Genomic DNA, 12,687 nt, shown 5'->3' with positions numbered 1-12,687 from the left:
AAATCCCTTTTTCTCTTTCTTCTTCCAATTGTTGTGGTGTCATCCTTGTAGGTTGTGGAAGGCTAGGGGCAACAACACTTCCATATTTATAGTTGTGAGTGGTAGGCTTCCTTGTTGCCATAATTTTTCTTTCCAATTTTCTTGCCAACCTGAATTCCTTCTCCAATGAATCAAGTTTCTAAAGATGAATCTCATGTTGAATGTTATTCTTTAACTTCCCAATGAAGACATCAATCCTCTACTTCTCTGGAATACCATTTACTCTTATATTCAATTTTTGGAAGTCGTCAATGTGCTCTGCCATTAAACCCTTTTGTTTGAGATTCGTCAATTGGCTAAAGAAGGTGTTGCTCTTTGTATCCTCATAATATGTTATCATTTTATCTGTAAAAATTGACAAAGTGACAATTTTGTTATGAGAGAAAAGCCATTTATTTCATAAAAACTAACTAGGTTCCAAAAATAAAGTTGAAATGCGTACCTTTTTTGTGTTTTGCACATTATGGAGATCTAAATATTGTTCTATTTGTAGTATCCATGTTATGGGATCCTTGCCGTCAAACTTCCTCATATCAATCTTTGGAATGTGGTGGGTCTTTATTCCAACGTTAGAGTCTATGAAATCATGATTAACATTTATTTTGTTCTCATCATGAGTTTTCTCTACTACCTTTTCACCATTAGGAAGCCTTTATTGTAGCAACTTTGTGAAACCTTCCTTCAAATCTTCAATGTTGGCATTCTTTGAATCATGAGTAACATTTTTTTTGTTCTCATTCTGAGTTTTCTCTACTACCTCTTTGCCATTATGAATCATTTCTTGTAGCAACTTTGTCAAACCTTCCTTCCAACTTTCCATCTCCTTCTTCCAATCTTCAATATTGTCTTTCATACTATCCATCTTAGCTTCCATGCCTTTCTTTAAACCATCCATCTTATCTTCCACGTCTTTCTTTAAACCATCTATCTTAGCTTCTATTACTTTTAGTGAAAGTGAATTTTTTTGCACTTGGTCTCGTAATTTTGATATATCATGTTGCATTTCTTCCTCTTCTTCATGATTCATGCTATATTTTTTAGGTTGCTTACTAGTTGTTTCCATTTTATTTCTTCGGGGTATCAATTAGTGATAATTACGCTTCACTATGCCCTTTGAATTCCTCCAAACTAATTTTTCAAACCAAACTTATGCAAAATTTAAGAAAAACTACACACCTTTTTTCACTTTGTAGGAGCTCGATATTGAATCTGATGTATCTTTGCAATTTGGATCTCCAAGGTATGAAATTTCAAATTGTGGTATCCCTCTGTGTCCTATTTCCAATGCCATCGGTCTGATGTAAATTAGATTCTCCAAGAAAGTCTTATGCACAATCTCCCAAGATGACCTGATTATACACTGTTTCAGTAGAACGAACTTGTACGAAGTGCCACGTGTCACTCTTTCAATCTTCGGACTTGAAAATGTTACAAAAAAATTATAGTCCAGCTTCTTTCTGTATCTTCTTACGAAATTTCAATTTGATACTCAGAGAGAGTTATGACGATTCTCCCAAGATCACTTGTTTGGGATGTAATTCGGGAGCTTGCAAAAACCATAAATGTCTTGAACCATATCTCCGTAAATATAGCGAAACAAAATCTGAAATACTGGCCCAAGCTTCAACATGATTTTAGTTCAAATGGGTTTTAATTTTAGAGTCTTAACCTTCGTAGAAACAAAAAGTATAGAGAAAATTCCACGATGACCTATTTGCGATGGAATTCTAGAGCTTGCAAAAACCCTAACTTCCTCAGATCATATCTCCGAAAATATAGCAAGAAAATATTTGAAATTTATACCCGAGGTTCAGAAATATTTCAGCTCAAATGGGATTTTTTTAGCTTCTGAACATTGTAGAGAAAATGTTATAGCGAAAATACCATGATGACCTGTTTGGAGTAGCGAAACCCTAGAATCCAAAGCTCTAATAATAAATGTTATGAAACCAACTCACAAAAAGATAGAAAAGATAGATCAATGACTTAGAAATCAGCCTCTTCGAGGGAGCGAACTCCTTTACATTACACAAATGAACAATTATTGGATGATACAAATGAAAAATCCTCATTTCTATATATAGAAGTCTAATTGGTCCCAATACAATCAGAGCCTACATAACAATAATAGTGTAGGGGCACAACAACGACAATAGTGGGCTTCTATGGGGTACAATAATAACAACATGGGGACTAGATGGGCACAATAATACAATAAGGGGGCTGCTCTAATAACAATAAGGGTTGACACTAGTAGTATAGGGACCTAACACTCCCCCTTACACCAAAAATCTTCTCGAGGGTATCCCAAGCCTCCTTGGTTGTCTTGGCATCTGAAATTAGGGGAAGAATGTTGTCATCTATGGATTCTTTTATGCATTTCAATGAAAAGACATTATTTTTCCTCTTCACTTCTAATTCTTTCAAAAAAATTAAACATCTCCTGTTGTTGCTTCAGTTTCTTAGGCTCTTGCCTTTTCTCATTTGTTGAGCGTTGATAGAATGTAACTTAACAAGAAAATCGACTTATAGACATAATGGTTCTCTGCAATAAAAATACACGTATGTGGTGGCTTCTCTGCTGCTTAACTTTTGTAAATAAATGAAACTACAAATTCTCTACCAAAAAAATTCACAAAACTTTAAAAAATCCCTCTTCAAAAAATATTGCAACACCCAAAACTTATTTGAATAACACGACATCTGTTTTATTTAATAGTCCTTCTTCAGAAAACAAATTTAATCGTTTGTTGTTGTTCTTTTAAGAAATCAATGTCTTTAAAAAAAACCAATAACAAATCCCTTTTAAAAAAACAATACAAGAGCATTTAAACAAAATTACTTCCTTTAGAAAAAAGAATTGAATGTAAGTCACTTTTTTTTAAATTTCATAGAGCTTTTGTTTTTGTTAAAATGCATGAACCCTTTATAGAATCACATAAACCGTTTTCCATAATACCCTGAAAACTTCACTTTAAGATATGAAATCACATAAACCTTTTGTGTTTTCCATAATACACCCTATGAATTATTTAACTTTGTGTGTGAGGCTCTTTTTAAAAAAAGACTTTTGCCGCATGTTGAAAATTTAGTGCTTTGCATATCGCACCTCTTGACACTCAGCGTTTAGTTTTAAACGATCAACACACTTAATCATGCTAGATGGCAGCGTTGTATCGCTCCTTTTTATAGATTTGTAGAGGTCAACGCACTTTCTCTCTGAGCATGGGCGCGTGGGAACTCAAACATTTATTTTTATAAAATTTTGTTTTTTTTTTTTCAAAACTGGTTTTCTGTTTGTTGCTTCTTCAAATTTCTGATGCTCTCTCAAAGAGTCTTATGCAGAGTCACCTCTTCTCTCTATTTCTCTCACTTTGCTCACATTGCTGCTTTCTTAGGGAGTCTTATGAAAACTAGCTTTGATACGATGTCAAAAAATGAAGATTGGAAACTGTGGAGCAGAGGATTTCTCTTCTCAATATTGTGAATCAGTTAAATAATATTACATTATAGATATCAACACTAAATGACTGCAGTGAGACTAAACTAAATTGAGCTAACTGAAACTGAACTAGGACACTTGGATGGATGATTTTGACACCTAAAAAGAGGTTGGAATTAGATTCTGCAACAGATACTTGACAAGATAAAAGGAAGGTTGATACACAGAGAAACAACACGCAGAACTTAGAAGTGAATTGATGAAGTTAATGATATCCAAAGTCTTATTTTCTCATCATATTATTTTCTCGTAAATCTTAACTGTGAGCCTATGTGAGAGGGACATGCTATGCAATCAATCTATTATAGTTGGGACACGAAGAAATACATGGGAGAAATGACTATATCTTAACTTATTTGTAAGTGGAAGAGAAATAAAGTAGCAAATGTCACATACTCAGGCGGTCTACTAGTAGGGAAGAAGATATATGTATAGAATCATGACTTTGATATGCAATCCAAAGTGAGAAATCTGTGGATAGAATGTGATATGTAGTCGAAAATGAGATCTACTTAAGGAAGGCCTAACCATCAATCATATTAACTTTACGTCGAATTTGTTATTTAGACAATTAGAATGACGATATTAAGTGTAATTGGTGAATCATTCTTTGTTAAGTGTGGCATTCCTTCGTCAATGAGACTTCATTTCCGTGTTTGTTTTTAATTGATGCGAGTGTTAAAGGCTATGGGAAGAATGTTAAATGCCTGAAAATCAGAAATGTTTTGCATTATAATATTTGTCGATGGAGTAGATTAATCTTTTTTTTTTTTAATTTTGTTATTTGTGAGGCAACATCATCATCATTTCTGAGAATTGACAAAGAATGAAAACAAAAAGTGGAGCAGAGATTTCTCTTCTCAATATTCAAAATAGCTAAATGATTACATTGTAAACATCAATAATGAATTCCTGGAATAGAACTGAAGTAAAACTGAACTATGTATGACACCTAGTAGACAACATAATCAAATGTGATGACACTTAGCAGACACTAAGATTAATATGTCAACATCCCCTCCTAATTTTAATTGTTACAAGTGGAGGCACTTACAATGCCTAATTTCTCTCTTTGAAATTCAAATACATTCTTTCCCAATGGATTTGTGAAAGTATTTGCAAGCTAATCTTTGGAAACACAAAAATGATGTACTATGTGCCCATCATTGACAAGATCAAAGATGAAATGAAAACGTGTGTCAATGTGCTTTCTCTTTTTGTGGAAAACATGATTTCTTGATAAAGAAATTGTTGATCTATTGTCACAGAAAATAGGAGTTGGCTCCTTTTAAACATTTGATAGATCTTTCAATAATATTCTCAACCACCAACTTGACAAGCTGTGAAATTTTCTGCTACATATTCTGCCTCTGCAGAAGATATTGAAATGATTGATTATTTCTTGGATGACCATGAAATTAGATTGATTCCAAGGTGAAAATCATACTCTGAGGTGCTTTTTTTATAACCTAAACTCCCAGCATAATTGTTGTTCGTATAATCTGAAAGTGAATGGTTTTCATAATGTGTATAAAAAAACCAGTGTTTGGTCCCTGCAATATACCTTAAGATCCTTTTTGCAACCTTCCAATGAGAAATATATGGTGATTGCATAAACCTAGGGATAAAATTTGATGCAAACATGATATCAGGTCTAGTTGCAGTGAGATATAACAAACTACCACCTAGACTTTTATACAATATGGGATCAATTGGTGGAGCTACGTCTTCTTTGCTCAATTTGGTGCCTTGAGAAATTGGTGTATCCGCTGGTTTGCAGTTGTTCATTCTCAACTTTTAGATGATGTTAGTGGCATATTTTTGTTGACCAAAAAAAATTTCATTAACAGATTGTTGAATTTCAGTGCCTAGGAAGTATTTCATGACCCCTAGATCTGTCATATCAAACTTTGTTAGCATTGGTGCTTTGAAATCTTCTAACATCATATTTCTTGAGTAAAGAATATCATCTATGTAAAGGCATACAATAAGAATTTTACTTTCATGAGTTTTGGTATACAAATTTTGCTCATGACTACTTCTGCAAAAACCACTTTTGATGAAATAAGTGTCGATGTGACTATACCAAGCCCTTGGAGCTTGTTTCAAGACATAAAAGGTTTTCTTCAATATGTATACCTTATGCTCTTGTCCTGGAACTCCAAAACCAGGAGGCTTCTCTACATAAACTTCTTCTTGCAATATACCATCTAGGAAGGAAGATTTTACATCACGTTGATAGACTTCCATTTGTGTTGAGTTGTTGTGGATAAAATGGTTCTGACAACGTCTAATCTTACTACTGGAGCAAAGGTTTCACCTTAATCGAGGCCAAATTGTTGTGAGAATCCTTTGGAAACCATCGTTGCCTTATGTTTCTCAATATCTCCTTTTTCATTCAGCTTGGTCTTATATACTCATTTTACACCAATTATGGTTTTATCTCTTGGGAGATCAACTAATTCCCAAGTTTGGTTCTTCTCTATGGCAGAAATTTCTTGGTTCATTGCATTAACCCAATGCCTTTCTTTAACTGCTTCCTCAAAATGGGCCATTTGAGATGAAAGAAATGCAAACATATTCTGCTAGTCAAACTCATGCTCATTCTCATATATTTCTCTTATGCTTCTTGTTTTCTGTCTGTCTTCTGAAGATGTTCAATCACTGGTGGATTCACTACTTGAAGATGTACCATTTTCAAAATGGTATGGCTCTTCTTGAACTTGCAATCTTGGTGGTTGCGGTGGATAAAAATACCGATTTGAAGCTTCATCAACTTGATCAGACCAAGATTTATTTTCAAAATATTAACATCTCTACTTAAAAAAAACTTCTTGGTAACTAGATTATAAAGTTTGTAGGCCTTTGACTACTTACTATAGCCTACGAAAATATATCTTTCACTCTTATCATCAAGCTTCTTTCTTAGCTACTGAGGAACATGTGAAAATGCTACTAGTCAAAAAATTCCGAAGTGAGACACATTTACCTTTTTACCATCCCATGCTTCTTATGGTACTATGTCTTGGAGACTAGTTTTTGGAGATATGTTGAGAACATACACTGTTGTCGAAATTACTTTAGCCCAATAGTTATTTGACAACTTCTTCTCATGAAGCATACGTGTGGCCATGTTCATGATCGATTGGTTTTTCCTTTTTGCTACTCCATTCTGCTATGGAGTATATCTTGTTGTGTTCTGCATGATTATTCCTTGTTGTTGACAAAACGATTTGAAGCCATTGGAGTTATATTCTCCTCTTTTGTCAAATCTGAGTACTTTCAAAGACTTTCCACTCTGATTTTCAGCTTCTACTTTGAACTCTTTAAATCTTGAGAAAGTATCTGATTTATTTTGGATAAAATACACCCATATCTTCCTGCTATAATGAATAATTAATATTCGAAAATAAATACTACCATCAATGGACTATCTCTGCATTGGACCACCTATATCTTTATGGGCTAGCTCTAAAGGCTCTTTCGCTCTAGAGGAAGATGTGGGAAAGCTATCTCTTTTATGCTTGGATAGAACACAAATTTCACAATTATAATATTTTTCATTCATAACAGGGATTACAATGGTGATTGAATGTTTTTTAAGTTGCCTTAGACTGTTGAATGAGATATGGCCATAACTGAGCCTCGTCTATTCTTGACCATAGCTACCAAATATGCCCGTATCGGAGAAATAAATACGGAAATTCGACAATTCGATTCGAACATCAAATAATTCGATGAAAAATCGATTCGGTTTATTGCAGGGATTTACAGAAAATTCACGGTTTATAGCAGGGATTTGTTAATTTGCGTTTTTTAGAATAGTAAGGACAGTAATCTTTAAGCACGAAATAGATAGTTGCCTAATGGCAAGTGGGAAATGGAAAGGTTGCGAGATTGTAGGAAGGAAATGGAAACAAATTTTGAGTAAGTAAGAAATGGAAATAAATTTTTAGAAAAAAAATTTCAATTTTCACTTTAAAGGGTTTAAAAAATTGAGATAATAAAAAAATAAAATCTGGAAAAGTAAATTTTATAATAATTAATTAATTTTCTAAATATAATATATTTATATTAATAGAAATCTTATAAAAATATTTTTGAACTTTTTGATTTTTGAATATGTATTAATTATAAAAGATTTTAGATAAAATTTGAAATTAAAAAAAGGTAGTTTTGAGTTTAGAATATTTAATTTTTAAATAAATATTAATTATAAAAAAAAATTAGATAAGATTGGAAAGTAAGAGGGAAGTTTTGAATTTTGAAAAGAAAAGATATTTTGGAGATAAGACAAATGTGATTATAGTTTTGATAAGTAAACTGTAGTTTTAAAATTGTTTATATTGATTAAAATTATTTAAATTTCAAAATGAATAGGAAAAAATTGATAAGATATTATTGTTACAAGAAAAAGAATATATATATTTAAATGTTTAAGATATCCATTCTCGAATTTTTTTCCGAATTGAAAATTTTCCAATCGAATTTTTATCGTATCGTATCGAATTCGAATCCAAATTCGAATTCGAACTTGGTAACTATGTTCTTGACACATTGGGGACTAAAGACTGTGAGAGATTTCGAATTCTAAGAGTCAATGGAAACATCATATTCTTGGGTTTTTCAACTTTTTCTATCAGTCCTTTATTGGGTGACTTGTCATAGATATAACATGTGTTCTCTTGGAATATTACATCATAACCATGTTCCATCAATTGTCATACACTAATGAGGTTATGCTTTAGATGTGGAACATAACAAACATCAGGTACGTATTTCTATTGGTTTTGTTTAGTTAGAATAGGGACAATACCTTTTCCTTCAGCTTTAATACAAGAACGATCTCCAAGAGTAATTTATGATGTTATGGAAGCATCAAGATAAGAAAGCAATTTTTTTTACCTATCATATGATTATTGCAGCCACTATCCATCAACCAAAGGTCCTTGTTGTGAGAATCTTCAGAAAGATGGCAGGAAAGAAACATTGTTTCAGAGGATTCTCCTTCATTGTTGGAGAGATGGACATTCTCTCTTTGTTGACGTGACAATTTCTTTCTGCATTGATGTTCATAATGCCAAAATTTCTTGCAGTAATAACATTGAACATTAGATTTGCTCCATGTTTTGCTTCTCTGTGTTTGGTTTTGCGGAGGTCTCCAATGCTCTGTTGCATGATGATGTTTTGATATACCTCTGCCTCGGCCTCTACCTCGCTTGCTACCGCCTCTATATCATCTGCCTCTCCCTCTGCTAAAAGAGAGTTGTTCTTTGAAAGCTTATTCCATGGAATCTTCTGCCAAGTTGAGTCTTGTTTTGTATGCCAGAAGTGATTCTGTCAATTGTTCTAGTGAGAAAGTTGTGAAATCTTTGGATTCCAAAATGACTATTACAATCATATCATATTTTGGGTAGGATTCGAAGGATTTTTTCCACAATCTTTTGATCTGTAATGGTTTCACCAATGAGTTTGATCTGATTAACTATTCCCATGACTCTAGTCATGAACTGATCCACATTCTTCGTATCCGTCATCTTCAGGTTTTCGAACTGTGCTCTCAATGTCTATAATTTAATTGTCTTCACAGTATCATTACCTTGATATGCAACTTTCAAAATATCCCAACCTTCTTTTGTTGTTGATGCGTCGGTTATCTTGTCGAAGATAGAATCATCGACTGAGCTTTGTATCCAACATTTGGCTCTATGCTATTTTTTTCTGAGTTTTGTAGTGGCATTCCTCTGATTATTATTCATGGTTGCTAGTTGTTCTTGGATTAACTCTACATAACCATTTGGCAGGGTATCCCAACATTCTTGGGCTTGCAAAATCTTCTTCATTCTTAAAGGCCAAAACTAGTATTTTTTGCCAAATAAAATTAAGGTCTATGGCATGGTGCTAAAAAAACCATTTATTAAATATAAATGTGACTTTTTACCCTTTTTTTAAAATCCCTAGAATCCAATTAAAGAAACTCCCTTTTATTTAAAGACCTTTAAAAATCTTTTAAATTTTCTTATTTTTTTTAAAATTCTAAAATTCCCTTTTGAAAAAAATTCTTCTTTCGCTCCTTTAAAGGATAAATCCCTTTATAAACACAAAATTTAAAAAATTTAAAAAAAGACACTTAAATAATTCTTTCAAAAACTTTTGAAGAAACATTTAAAAGGAAACGTCAGCCTCATATAAAACAACATGGAACACCATTTAAAATGAATGTAACCTTGAACGTGAACTGTGAAGGTGAAACCTTTGGTTGACCTCGTGAAACAGAACGTTGAGCCTTCGTGGAGCCTTCTCGTTTCCGCAGCCTCTCGACTTCATGGAACGAAAAGTAGAAACTCTTGTCGTTTGCGCAGCGGGTTTAGCCTTTAACTGTTATAATCTTTGACTTCGTCCAACAGCACACCTCTTAAGACTACTTGTGCGTTGAGCCGTGTTTTTTTCGCGACTTTTCTTTTTTAACCTGTAAATTTGACTTTTCGTGGATCAACTCACTTGCTCAGAGGACCATGGGTGCGTTGAGCACTAAATTAAAAAAAAACCCATCTCTCTTCCACTTTTCGTTTTCATGACCAGTTTCGAACCAGTTTCAAATCAGGTTCGTCCTCTTGGCCTAATGACCAGCTTTATCTTTTTGCGTTTTCAATTTCTTAGTTTCTGTTGTTCTCCCTGAAATCTTATGAAATTTGTTACTCTTTCTGGAGTCTTCTGCGATTTGGTGGTGCTTTGATACCATGACAAAGAATGAAAACGAAAAGTGGAAGAGAGATGGTTCAATATTCACGCTACCACGACACTAATGAGTCTGCCGATGGTGCTTAGATGTTGCCTTTGGAGGTGTTTTGTATCTCTGTCAACGTTTTCTAAATCTGTAAGGAGTTTGCGTGTACGCCTCTGCTGTTGCATTGGGAGATGGTTAACATCTCCAGGGTGCTTTACAGGCTGGGTGGTTAACATATCAACGCTAATAAGGGGATATATTGTAGTCGTCTACATCAGCGATTTGTTGTATTTAGTCTGTCAAACTGTATCCCATTGTAAATTTCTTGGTGTTAATTTCAGCGTATGCGGGTAGTTTCTCAACAGTAACCCCGGTCTCCACAGGTTCACGTTCGTAAAGAATTCCTAAATTAGTTAGGCACGACTGGTAGGTGGGACGACTTACCACGCTTCCTCTGGTCACTGGGATCCCTCTGAATCGGATTCACTGAGGTCTGGAAGTTAAAAACAAGCTTTTTCCATATATCTAATGGAAGGAATCTTTACTTCTATCTAGGGCAAGTAGAAGCCTCAAGGAATCTTTACTTCCGTCTGAGTCAGTCAAACCTATTTAATGTGTACCAGATTGCACTGTGGTCAGTTATAATGTCATCGATCGTTTTCTGTTTTCTTGTTTTATAATAAAATTTATAAAATTAAATTAAAATAAATTATATATAAAATATTTTGATTATAACATAAGTTATAGATTTTTTTACTTTAAATATTAGTAAATTAATTTACTAATAATAAAATTTACAAAGAAATTTTTATAATAAAGTGCATATAAATGTGTTATATATATATATATATATATATATATAATTTAATTAAGTTTTTTTTGAAGGTTTATTATAAATTAATATTTATTAACTATTTAAATTGTATAACTATATTATTAAGATCTAGCAAATTATATAATTATACTAATATTGATGAAAAACACATTTAAAATTTATCACCACAATTTATTTTCATCTTTGACCTTTTATTTTAAAGTTAAACATTAATAAAAATAAATTTAAACCTCAACTTTAATGAAAAATGTAAGATTTGTTTTATTACGCCGATAGACATCTTTTCTTGAAAATGGTCAGGTCAATCTTCGTCTACCCTTTTGTCTTTGGGATGACATCTGTCTAGTGTTATGAAAATGACATATGTCCCCTTCAGGTGCATATTTATTCTAGGATATATCTCATGGAAGGTTGAAAGATGGACAATCCCTTTTGTCTTTGGGATGACATCTGTCTAGTGTTATGAAAATGACATATGTCCCCTTCAGGTGCATATTTCTTCTAGGATATATCTCATAGAAGGTTGAAAAATGGACAATCCCTTTTGTCTTTGGGATGACATCTGTCTAGTGTTATGAAAATGACATATGTCCCCTTCAGGTGCATATTTCTTCTAGGATATATCTCATGGAAGGTTGAAAGATGGACAATCCAAGCTATAACTGCTCTTGGTTTTACTCGATCTATCCACGCCCGTCGACATCCATTTCTTCCACTACAAGCAACCCCTTATATAAATTTGCAAACTTATCCACTTCCCTTCAAAAACTCTCAAACGCAATCCAAATTTTTGTCAATTGTGACTCACGTTTGAATTGTTTGTCCACTGTTAAGACATTATTGGACCATAGGATTTCAAGGATGAGTAGAGAAGAAGTCCACAAAGAGCAACTTTTGCAATCCGATTATGCAGAGAAGGATGGTACCACAGTCAGAACGACGAAAAAGATAGTTTATTCCGTGGTGGAGGTTGAGGGTTCGATTCAAATGTCTCAGGGTAAGAGAGCCGAAAATGGGGCACCAAAATCATGGGTGCTCCTGCGGCCCCCTCCGCCCATCCTCACAACCAAGAGGCTGCAATGTGGACTACCCTAGTGGAGAACCCGACCCCCATCTCGTACATTCAAAGAGTACACTCTCATAAAAAAAATTCTTTGATTGAGGAGGCATTTGCTGTTTTTATCTATTCTTTCTCTGACTATATTTTTTTACGCGCATATCCCTTGGAGTCGATGTTGCACAACTTCAAAAAATGGGCCAAGAAGGTTGAGAATTTCACCTCAAATGTCTAAACCAATTGTAATTATAACTTCAACAACTTCTTATAGGCTCTTGTGTGTCTATCTACATTTTCAATTCATGGATTGCGTTTAAATGCAGTGAAAACTGGGCACAACATACTAGATGTGACATGGGGGAAGCTGAGCTTGGGTGCCAAAGCCTTAACAGGGTGACTTCAAAGCCCTAACAAGGTGACTTCAAAGCCATAATAGGGTGGCTTCAAAGCTCTATTATGATAGAAGTTTATGGTTTCTCCATAGGAGAAGTTATAGAAAAGGTATGTATGACAATGTACTGTAAAAG

The sequence above is a fragment of the Pinus tabuliformis genome, chromosome 5_2 (genome assembly GCF_031772625.1).
Source record: "Pinus tabuliformis cultivar Carrire ecotype Pingquan chromosome 5_2, CPIR1, whole genome shotgun sequence".
In the NCBI taxonomy this organism is placed as follows: Eukaryota; Viridiplantae; Streptophyta; class Pinopsida; order Pinales; family Pinaceae; genus Pinus; species Pinus tabuliformis.
Note: the sequence above shows the minus strand (reverse complement) of the source record.